The sequence below is a fragment of the Cryptomeria japonica genome, chromosome 7, assembly GCF_030272615.1.
Source record: "Cryptomeria japonica chromosome 7, Sugi_1.0, whole genome shotgun sequence".
NCBI classification, from domain to species: domain Eukaryota; kingdom Viridiplantae; phylum Streptophyta; class Pinopsida; order Cupressales; family Cupressaceae; genus Cryptomeria; species Cryptomeria japonica.
In genome coordinates, this window is record NC_081411.1 from 832,458,495 (window position 1) to 832,470,574 (window position 12,080).

Here is a 12,080-nt window from a genome sequence, read left to right on the forward strand (position 1 = left end):
TGTGGATAGGGGTTTTCCTTAGGTCAAAGCCCACTTTAGGAAATAACCTTGAATTGAATTGAAGTATGAAATGTAAATACTAAAGTAAATGTTGTAAGATATACCTCAAACTTGCAATGGTAGATAGAAGATTGATGATGGAAGTCTCTTTAGATGTGATCATGAATGTTGAATGCAATAACATGATAAACACACAAACATGAATGAACTAATCAAACACACATGCTTGCATGAATATTGATATGACTTTTCTCCATGATGCTTGAAGGATGAAAATGTTGCTTTGAATGATTGATGATGAATGTTTGATGGATGAACAAATGATGGGGAATGTATGTTATGGAGTCTTAGATGTACAATAAATTAATAGGATGTCCTTATATAGGGTTTCCTAGGTAAATTACCAATTAGGTTGACCTCCAACAATCACATTGTGACACGGGGACCAAATTCCACGAGGAAGGGCGAGAGCCCACCCATATTTAGAATGGGTCATGGTTAAGGAAGACTAGGGCACTATGGCGCCATGGTCTAGACAGGGGCACCACAATACCCTTGTCCTCCAAAAGTAGGACAAGAAGCCATTAAATAGAGGGTAAATAGTGCTAGGATAGGGTCCCCTTAACCATGTATACAAGTGACATTAGATCTAGAGTAAAAGGGTCCAAAACAAGCCTATTGGGAATGAAGATAAGACATGCTAAAGTAGGACCACAAATACAAGTTGTGAATTGTATTAGTTATAATTTATGATGCTACAAGTAGTACCTTTTCTGAAAGTTTGTTGTAACATATATCTATTTGATATAAGTTATAATTTATGATGCTACAAGTAGTACCTTTTCTGAAAGTTTGTTGTAACATATATCTATCTGATATAGTATACCAAGTCCTAGGTACTTGTTTGAGTTCATATAGAGCCTTTTTCAATTTGCAAACCATATCGAGATCTTCTATAATTTAAGGATTACAAAAAATTTCTAATAGCTGTCACTTCATCTTCCCCAAGAGGCCACCTAAAGAGGTATATTTTCAATTTTCCCAAGTAGGTGTTGGGAAAATAGGTGTTGTACACCTTGGATACTAATGTTTGTAATTGTAATATTTATTTATTATGTGAGTTTCCCATGGACATGTAATGTAATATTTAATTATTTGATGTTGCACATGGATGTGTAACATGTAGAGATTCCTTGGGAATATTCGCGAGACCACTTGATGAGTTGTATTGTAACATTGAGATTATTATATTGTATTTATTTAATGTTGAGGAAAGTAATTCAATAAAGTACCCAATATTTGATGTGGGGTCAATGGGGTTGTTAGCCCATGGTACTTGCACATGGTTTTGTAGCACATGATTTTTGATGTAATAACACTTGGTGGTTTTGTGGGAGCTTGTGTTTATAAAAGCAACCACAAGGGTAGTTGTTTGGGTTAGCCAAAGAGCCAGTTAGTCAGGTTAGCATTTGTGGAGGTTGGAAGCATGACATGAGATGTGTGGTTATATGCTTGTTCACATGGAGTGCTTGTTGATAGATTGTTGATGACTAAGGTTTCAAAAGCTTTCATAGTTGTATTGTAATGTTGCATTGCTAAATAATACACGGTGATGGATGTTTTTAGAGGCTGGGTTTTTCCCTCATGAGGGTTTTCCCAAGGTATATCTTGTGTCATCTTTGATGGGTATGTTGTCTATTCTTTGCATGTGGACTCTATGTGATTATTTTGTTAAAATATTAATTGGGCTATGTGGAAATTGTCATAAAGTTGGCTGCAAGTTTTCTTACAATTGGTATCAGAGCTATGGTTTATGGTGTTATAACCCTAGGTGTTGAATCCATGAATGCATGTTAGAATGAAAGGCAAGACAATATATGAGGGTTTTTTGGGTTGTTTATTGCAGATCCAAGGCTTTTAGGTTTGTTGTTATGATGGTTTGTTGGCAGATTTGGGGTTGGCAAAACGTTTGGTCAAATAGGTTTCCTTGCTTGTGATTTTATATGAGGGTTTTGGGGGCGAGCTTTCATAAGTGATCCCATGGGACAAAATGGACCTCATGGATGGATTCAGGTTGGTCGAGAGATGAAAAATAATATATAATTCGACCTATTTTAGTGATAGTTAAAAAAAGGCAAATTTTTTTATTTGGATGACTTGACAACCATCAAATTTATGGTCTTGCAAAATGAAAAATAAAATAAAAAATTAATATCCGTGGGGCGATTTGAAAAGTTATTTGAAAATAAAAAAATAAAATTAAAGGCAGTGGTGGGGGTCCACAGACCCCCCACCATGACATCCCAAGCCCACACCCTATCAGGTGGTATTGACAATATCGCCAACACGGCTAGTACCCTACCAATAGTGCTGCCAGTACCATCTGACGGGGTGAAGCCATGTGCAGGCAGCTGTATTTTTGTGGGGGTGAAAGTTATCCCCCCCACAATTAAAACAAAAAAGAAATCTAAATTAAAAAAAACAAACAATTAAAACAAATCTACCCTTTTAAATATGTTAAAAAATGAAAAATTTGTTTTTTAAATATAAACTTTGAAATGTTTTTTTGTTGCCGGTAAATTAATATGTCACGTTTATATGTAGAAGGGTCCGACCAGGGGCCGACTCTGATATTTTGAAAAAATTGGAAATCAATATTCGGGCATACTGGATTAAAATTTGAAAAATTATTTTTATGGTATAATGGTGAAATTTTTTGGAGTCCATTTGCTTGAATATAGCCTAATTGGTTGTTTTTCTTTCACGGAGCATAACTTGGACCAGGAGTGTTGGTTTCTCAACTTCTTATAGTCACTGGAAAGGTGATTCAGTTTATTTCATGTTTATGTGATCAATTTTTCCATATTCTTCTGTTTGGGTAGTGAAATGTCAGCTGGAAGTGACAGTTACCTTTATGACTTCAAATAGTCGATAGAAAGCTATTGGAGAGCACTAAACATTGATTTAGATTTGAAGTAGGTTTGATGTGATTTATTTTTTGATATTTTGATCTCAACTTGTAGACACTTAAAAATAATTATTTTAATTATTTTTTAATTCCTCACATAATTAATTAATTAATTATGTTAATTAAAATTCTTCTCAATATTAATTAAATATAATTAATATTGTCACTATAGCATATGATTGATTTATTAATAAATCAATCCCTTTCTTTATTCTTCTAAAAAATCAAATCCTCACAAATCTTCCTCTTAGCTAATTAATTTCAATTAATTAGTTAACCTACATGATTCCTACAAATCATCTTCTTAATTCATCATTAACCTAATAAATTCTTCTAGAAACTCCCTAAACTCACTTAACATTATTCTTTTAGTCAAATTCTCCTACAAATATAAATCCCACCTAACATTTCCTCTAATTCCCCTCCTAATGAGTCGTTAATGGCTAATCATCATGATTAGCCACAAAGTCAACTCTTTGTCCTTTCATCCAACCACTAGCTTTAAATGCTCTTTTTCTAGATGAATGTAAGATTTTCGAAATCTTACATTCCTCTAGGCATTTCCCTCTCCCAAGGAATTTTTAATTCCTTTTTATTCTTCTAATCCCCATAATATCCATTTTTGGAAAATTTTTAATTCCTCCAATGCATCTTGTAGAGTGTGGAGATACGAAATGTCTTTAAGGCATATTTCTTGGTCTCCACACCCTCTCTTGGACCTTGTGTGACCTCACAAGTAAATCTTAGCCCTTCATCTCGAATTCATCCTAGCCATCCGTTTTCCTCTCCTCTTCCTATAAAATAGGGTTCCATCCCTTCATTCAAATCATCTTGAAATTCAGTAAGCTTATGCTACCCTTTTGAGCCCAGGAAATCATCTTGGCAACTTGATCATCTCATCCTTATCATTTGTGCACAATATTGGAGAGCCATCCACATCCAACAATCAAAGGAGCACATCAAGTGGAGCATTAACAAGGGGTGCCTTCACTTCATCAAGCTTAATCCGAAGGAAAAGGCAAAATAGCAAGGTGAAATAGTCTTTTTATGATATTTTAGCATTCTGTATGTTTATTTCGTTATGTTTTGATCAGTTTACCTTTCAAATCTATTTTTCCCTCTTCATTTTGGCATGCCCGGTGGGACTCACGTCCCTGAGAACTAATGTTATTGTTTTTTTTTTAAGGTTTTTGTGAGTTGTGAGACGCAGGTTCCAGAATAGCGTGACTGCAGAAAATAAAAATAAATATATATATATATATCTTTTTCGCAGGTTCCAAAATCATGGCTCTGCATTTCTGCGCGATAGCTCCTTATTCTGTTCTGTTCTGTTTTTTTTTTTTTTTTGCAGCATGACAACTCTGTTATTTGATTTGTTATTTAATTTGTTGTCTGTTCTATTTTAGTATAATCTGTGCGAAAGTAGGAGAGTATGCTCTTGTCTATATAGACAATCAGAAATCCAGACTTTTCACTTTTCTATTCTGTTTAGCACGATTGTATGCTCTGACCGCAGGAAAGTGTGAAAATAGGAGAGTATGCTCTTGTCTATCTAGACAATCATAAATTCGGACCTTTGACACTTTTCTATCTGTGTAGTGCTACTGTCTTCTTTGTTAACCTGTCTGAAAATTGTAGGCGCTAACTGTAGTCTGCATTTTATTTATTTATTTCCTGTTATCTGCTCTGTTTAAATATAATCTGTCCACCCGCAGGAAAGTGTGAAAGTAGGAGAGTATGCTCTTGTCTATCTGGACAATCAGAAATCCGGACCTTTGACATTTTTATTCTATTCTGTTTAGTGCGACAATTTTCTCTATTAAATCTAGAGTTTCGGTCTGCTCTGTTAAATCTAGGGTTTCTGTTTTGTTAAATTTAGGGTTTCTGCTCTATTAAATCTAGGGTTTTTGTCTGCTCTATTAAATCTAGGGTTTTTGTTTTGTTAAATTTAGGGTTTATGTTCTGTTAAATTTAGGGTTTCTATTCCGTTAAATCTATGGTTGAAAAAAAAAAAAAAAAAAAAAAAAGTAATTTTTTTTCTGTTTTTTCGCCATATCTTCTTTATCTTGACTCCATTACCCTTCAAACTTCACCATATTCTCTACATTGCCATTTTTCACATTTTCTTCCTTGGAAGCCTTATCTCAAAAATCCACTTTTTGAAGCCCAAAATCCCATATTTCTCTATTTTTAGGGTTTGTCATAACTTCTTCCCTTTTCATCCAATCATCTCCAAATTTTTTCCATATTATCCATCTTCAACTTTTGCTTCTTTGTCCCTCTTGGACAAATTTTCCCATTCCTTCATCTCTCCTCCAAAATCCCCATTTTTTTCGCTTGCATCTCCCTCAGAAAGTGGTAAAAACCTAGTCAAACCCCATTTACCCATCAAAGCTTTCTTCAAATCCACATTTGTCATTAGTAAAAAAGTTTTTATTCATGTTTTTCTATTTATTCCCAAAAAAATAAAAAAAATTAATATTTTTGTCATTTTGTTGATTTTTTGCAGGACGCTTGTTGAAGACTATTTTTCCAAACTACTAATCAAGTTGTTTTGCAGAACGCTTGTTGAAGACTATTTATCCAAACTACTAATCAAGTTGTTTTGCAGGTTGCCTAGCTGATTCAACCAAATATTGTGCATTTATTTAAATTAGGCACCTAGATATTAATTAAAATGGAATGAACCATTGTCTTATGTGTCTTTAAGAAAAGCGTAAAGGTAGGAAAGTATGCTCTCGTCTTATTAGACGATCAGAAATCCAGACCCTCCAACCTTTTTTTGTTTGATTGTGTGTTTATCTCTAGCGGGCCTGCCCTCCCAACTTGCTCTTTGAGAAGGTAAGAGGGGAGCGACCCAAGTGAGTACACCCGGACCTGGGGTTCCCAACTCACTATAATAAATAGGCCATTGACTACGAAAGGGTTAATGGTTGGGGCTATATGAGAGTTCACTCTCACATTAGGTGCTTAGTAGGATCCTAGAGATCTCAATCATGCTTGCGTGACTACTAAGTTCTTGGTGCTTCGTTGGGCTATAGGCCTCAATTGCGCTTGCGCAACTTGGAAGGGTAGCTCCTAACGGGAAGACTTACTAAACACCTTGTTCATAGTGGCCAAAAAACCTCTAGTCATTGGTGCAGGAGGTCGGACCTCTAAAGCAGCCCATATTCTTACGGCCCTTAGTAGAGACACAAAGTTCGCCATGAGGAGTTTTCATGAGAATTGATGCTTGGCCGCCCCGAGAAGTGAGTGCCGTGGAGGGGAGCCAGTGGGGTCAAGCATCTAAGTGTCCGCTCTGGGTAAGCGTAGATGGGAAACCAATTGGGATTCAATGACTATTGTCCTTGCCAGCCTTAAGAATGTTGTATATGAACATGAGTGTCTTTGAGATAATATGCATTTAATCATTGTGTTTGCTTTGTTTGATACATACTTGCCAAGAGTAGACTAAAAACACATCACTATCCCCAAAAAACTTTGCAAAAATATTTGTCAAGACACAAATAAATTGTCTAAGTTATTACCCACACCAAGTTCAAAATTGCGTCAAAACTCCGTCCGTCCCATTTTTCATAAGCCTAAGAGAGAAGCTAAGAGTTTATCCTCTACATCAACATTCAAGTTTGTCCCTTGAAACACCTACTATCGTCCAAATTAGGGTGGTCATATCCCTTCATACAACTTGCCATTTAAATAGATCCTTCATGTTCATGCCAAAGACAACCTAGTCATCAAGTTTTCTTCTAAACCATCACTACCATACCTTCTTCATCAATCATCCTCAAATTTCTTAAGTCCTTTCATCACAAATTTCTTAAATTCTTTCATCCACAAATTTCTTAAGTCCTTTCACCACAAATTTCTTAAGTCCTATCATCACAAATTTCTTAAGTTCTTTCATCCACAAATTTCTTAAGTCCTTTCACCACAAATTTCTTAAGTCCTTTCATCCTCAAATTTCTTAAGTCCTTTCATCACAAATTTCTAAAGTTTTTTTTTTTTTCATCGACAAAATTCTTAAGTCCTTTCATCCTCAAATTTCTTAAGTCCTTTCATCACAAATTTCTTAAGTTCTTACATCCACAAATTTCTTAAGTCCTTTCATCCTCAAATTTCTTAAGTCCTTTAATTACAAATTTCTTAAGTCCTTTCATCACAAATTTCTTAATTCTTTTCATCCTCAAATTTCTTAAGTCCTTTCATCACAAATTTCTTAAGTCCTTTCATCACAAATTTCTTAATTCTTTTCATCCTCAAATTTCTTAAGTCCTTTCATTCTCAATTTTCTTAAGTCCTTTCATCACAAGTTTCTAAAATCCTTCCATCACAAATTTTCTAAGTCATTTCATCACATTTTTCCTAAGTCTTTTCATCACAAATATCATGTATGGTCGCAACTCGATCCCAAAAGAAAAAGATGGCTGATCAACAATATGGCATGCCAGACATTGGTGTCCTATATGAAGATCCCACACAAGATCATACACAAAGTGGGCAACCAAGCGATCAAGATCAAAGCCAAAATCTTGACATGGTTAACCAAGATGAACTTTGTCCGGAAGTGCAAACTTTCCTAGCGGATTCTTATAACCAAGAGATGATAGAAAAATTTATTAAACACAATCCTACTGCACTTCTGAAAACTCTTCTTGAACATGGAGCTCAACTTCCACCTGAATTTAATAGATCCGCTCTCGTCCAACAACCACAAGGAGATCTCGCTCCCATACAAAGTGCTGCACCTACTATTCAAACTCAATCTATTGCAGCCCCATCAATCATCCAAGCCCAATCAATGCTACCCGCGACACCTCCCACCATGATCTCCATCCTGCCTTCTTCCTCCTTACCATCCATACCACTATCAAATCCAATCTCATCCATTCTCCAACAAACTTCTATACCACCTCCTTCTATTCGACCACATATTTCTATTCCACAAACTTCCCTTTCTCCCAACAATGTTGCAAATTTTATCCAGACCGCATTCAATCCCGTCACAACAGTTGGCGGATCACAACCAACTATCACACGAACCCCAGCAACATCGGTCATCACATCCCACGTTCCCACTTCCTCATCATATCAATATATTGGTGGTGGTGCACCTTCTTCAGTTCATCCAATGCTTGGAGCAGATACAATTCATCAATATCAAAGTCCACAACAAGACCTCATCAAGGAAATTCAAGACATGAAGAATATCATCAAAAACATGAAAGAAAAGACTAATAAAAGGAAAGCTTACTCATTCGAAGAGTTTTGCCCTTGTCCTTATGACTCATCTATATCAGTTGCACCGTATCCCCCGGGATTTGAGATCCCTAAATTCACCAAGTATGAAGGCAAAGGAGACCCCCGCGACCATGTTCGCGAATTCCACATCTTATGCCAATAAGTCTCCTATAGTGACCTTTATCTTCGCAGACTCTTTCCCAAGAGTCTCACGGGAGAAGCCCTAGCATGGTTCTCATCTTTACCACGAGGTTCCATTGTCTCTTTTCCAAACTTGGCAGAAAAATTTGTGGCCCACTATGCATACAACATGGGTAATGATGTTTCTATGATGGACCTATGTAATACAAAACAAAGGCCTGGAGAAACCTTCACCAATTTCCTACAAAGATGGCGACATCTTATCAAAAAATTCCAGTGGGACATGCCAGAACAACATCAAATTGAACTATTTCAAAAGAACTTGGTGCCTAAACTTTCAAGACCTTTAATATCTCAATGTATCAAATCCTTCCAAAAATTGACCGATAAGGGCCTCGCCCTCGAACGTGTTTTGTTGGAGGAAGGAACCTTGAAACATTACCAGAAGTCATCACAAAGTTCTTCCTCTTATCATAACGACAAGCCAAAATTCTGGGCTAAAAATAAAAACATGGTCAATGATGGTGTAACTGATGTGAAGCGGGTCCAAACCGTGGCCACTCCCCCAAAGTCCACCACCAATATTCATCAATTCAACAATCAAAATAATTCAAATCAATCTCAAAAACCTCACAACAATGTCTCAATCCAAGGATGACCACCCCGATCGAATAACAGGACTCCAAGAGATTTCACTCCTCTTGCTGAGCCTATTGAAGTGGTGTTTCAAAAACTTGTCCAAGCAAGTATAGTGGTTTTTCCAATCACTCGCCCGTTTGATCCCAATCAAACTAAGCCAAGATGGTATAATGAAAATGATTATTGTGAATACCATCGTATCAAGGGACATGATACATGAAAGTGTATGAAATTGAAGAGATCTCATTGATAGAGGTGAGATTGAGGTAGCAAATGCAAAACCTGGTAATAACAATGACAAACTTAAAATGTACCAAGAACCCTTCCCAAAGCATGATAAGGGAAAAGGCTCATCATCTAACGTAATGGATTATGACTATGCTAATCACGTAACCGGTTTTGATTTTTTAGTAAGTCGCATTGAACCTATAGACACTTATGTCAATGTCATAACCATCCAAGGAGTTAATCCTCCTTCTTCCCAAAGCAGACCAAACCCGGCTAGAATAGTCATTCAAGGTGCCACGCCTTCCACCTCCCATTTCCAGAATGACTGTAATGCAACTACACACGGAGGAAGAGTCACCATCCAAGGAGTTCCTCCCCCACCAAACCCTCCACCCATGTCTTCCACCCGCCGATATGACCTCCTTGATCAACTTGGGAAGACACCCGCGCAGATCTCCATTTTGGAACTTCTCAAGACTTCTCCAGTCCATAAAGAAATTTTGGAACAAGCCCTTCTCCAATCACGCGTTCCTGATAACATCAATGCCACCCAATTTCAAACCCTCATTGGAAACCTTGTTGCCCAGCAACACATTGTATTTAACTCCAAAGATGCTCCCGCAGATGAGGACCATAACAAACCTTTGCACATCGAAGCTCTCATCCACAAGCACAAGGTCAAACGAATCCTGGTAGACGGTGGATCCGGGCTTAATCTGTGTACATACAAATTGATAAAACAATTGGGACTTTCTGAAGATCTGATAGACACATCAGGAAGGATCAAAATAAAGGCATATGATGATGCAGAAAGAATTTCAAAGGGCGTGATCACCTTACCTCTTCAAGTGGGCCCCATTACAATTGAAGCCCCTTGCCAAGTACTAGATCTTGATCTCCCCTACAACATTCTCCTCGGGAGACCATGGATTCATTCCTTGCAAGCCGTACCCTCCACCTATCACCAATGCATCAAATTCCCCCATAATGGAAGAGTGATCACTATCAAAGGTGATCCCCAACCTTTTCAATATTGCAAACTATTAGAGGGGAAGCATCCGTATCATTGCCCACTAAATAGACCTTCGCCAACGCTTCCATCTGACACATCAAATGTTGCCTCGACATCATCCCAACCAAATAATCAAATCAAGATCTTGGATAATGGCTGTGGAGAATACAAATTGGAGGACGTCTTATTAATAGGAAACCTCCCTCTCTGTCCTAAGTCATTTGGCAAACCAAAAGAGATAAAAAAGGACCCGAAACTAGTCATGCAATGCCAAAGCACCACCTTCTAGCAATGGGGCCCACTTGATAACGAGAACCTCGAAGCAGATATTTCTTCATGGCTGTACTGGGAAGAGGACGATGATCCAACAAGAATATCCAAAGAAATGTATCCAAAAGCATTTGCCATAGTTGAAAAAATGGGTTACAAAGGACACGGTCTGGGACCAAAGGAGAAAGGAAGAAAAGCACCCATAAATCCTATCTCCTACAGATACAACAGAGGCTTGGGGTACACCCTGGTGCCTAAGATTACTATCGCTGGTGCCCCTTCTAGTCCTTCTTTGGATATCGAAAGCGCTGACGAAGAGGAATTCCATGAAATGCCTTATGAATATGAGAAAGATACCTTCTTCGATGCTTACATCAATACCATCACCCCCGTAACCCCTCCCACTTCACATGAGCTACATCTTGTCCATCCTGAACTCATTAACTGGGGCCAACGAGACAAACCCAATTTAGATATTTGCGTCGATGATAATGCTCTCATTGCTCTCCTAACAATGCAAAATATGGAAGATGGTAATAGAATTGAGGGTATTCAACTACACGAAAAGGGATACTTTGGTAGTCAAGTCAATACCCTTATCCACAAAAAAGATAATAAAAGAAAAAGATATGATTTACTAGGTGAAAACCTCCCTGAGGCGCCTTTGGATGAACAAGAAATAAAAACAAAGGGCATATTTGAAAGTAAAAACTTGGAAAAGGCACTTGATGATGAGGGATTTGACCTCCCTACCATTGGTTATCTTCCACAGGACAAATCAAATTTGTTGATTGAAGAAACATATAGCATCAACATGGGCACTAAAGTCATTCCAAAAAATGTGCTCATTGCCAAATCCCTCACCGAAATTGAGAAACAAGACTTCATCAACTTCCTTACAGAGGTTAAAATCAATTTTGCATGGTCCTATTCCGATATGCCAGGGTTGGATCCTGCCTTGGTGGTTCACAATCTCGCCGTCGGCCCAGATGCAAAACCTGTAAAACAAAAACTCCACAAAATGCACCCGCATATTGCTCTCTTGGTCAAGGCAGAACTTTAAAAGTTGTTAGACGCAGAATTTATCAAACCCATAGACTACGCTGAATGGGTCTCCAACATTGTGCCTGTCGGCAAACCTGCTGGGGGCATCCGCATTTGCACAGATTTTCAAGATCTAAATATAGCTTGTCCTAAAGACAATTTCCCGCTTCCAAACATAGATATGATTGTGGATCTTACAACAGGACATGAAATGCTATCGCTAATGGATGAGTTTTCTGGATACAACCAAATCAGGATAGTAGATGAGGATCAGCATAAAACCGCATTCACAACACCATGGGGTACTTTCTGTTACTGGGTCATGCCTTTTGGCCTTAAAAATGCTGGAGCTACATATCAACAGGCAATGACAACAATTTTTCATGACCTCTTGCACAAAATTATGGAGGACTATGTGGATGATCTGCTAGGCAAATCCAAGACAAGACAAGAGCACATCCCTATTCTAAAACAGATCTTCGAAAGATTGGAAAAATACAAGCTGCGCCTAAATCCTAAAAAGTGTGTGTTTGGCGTCAC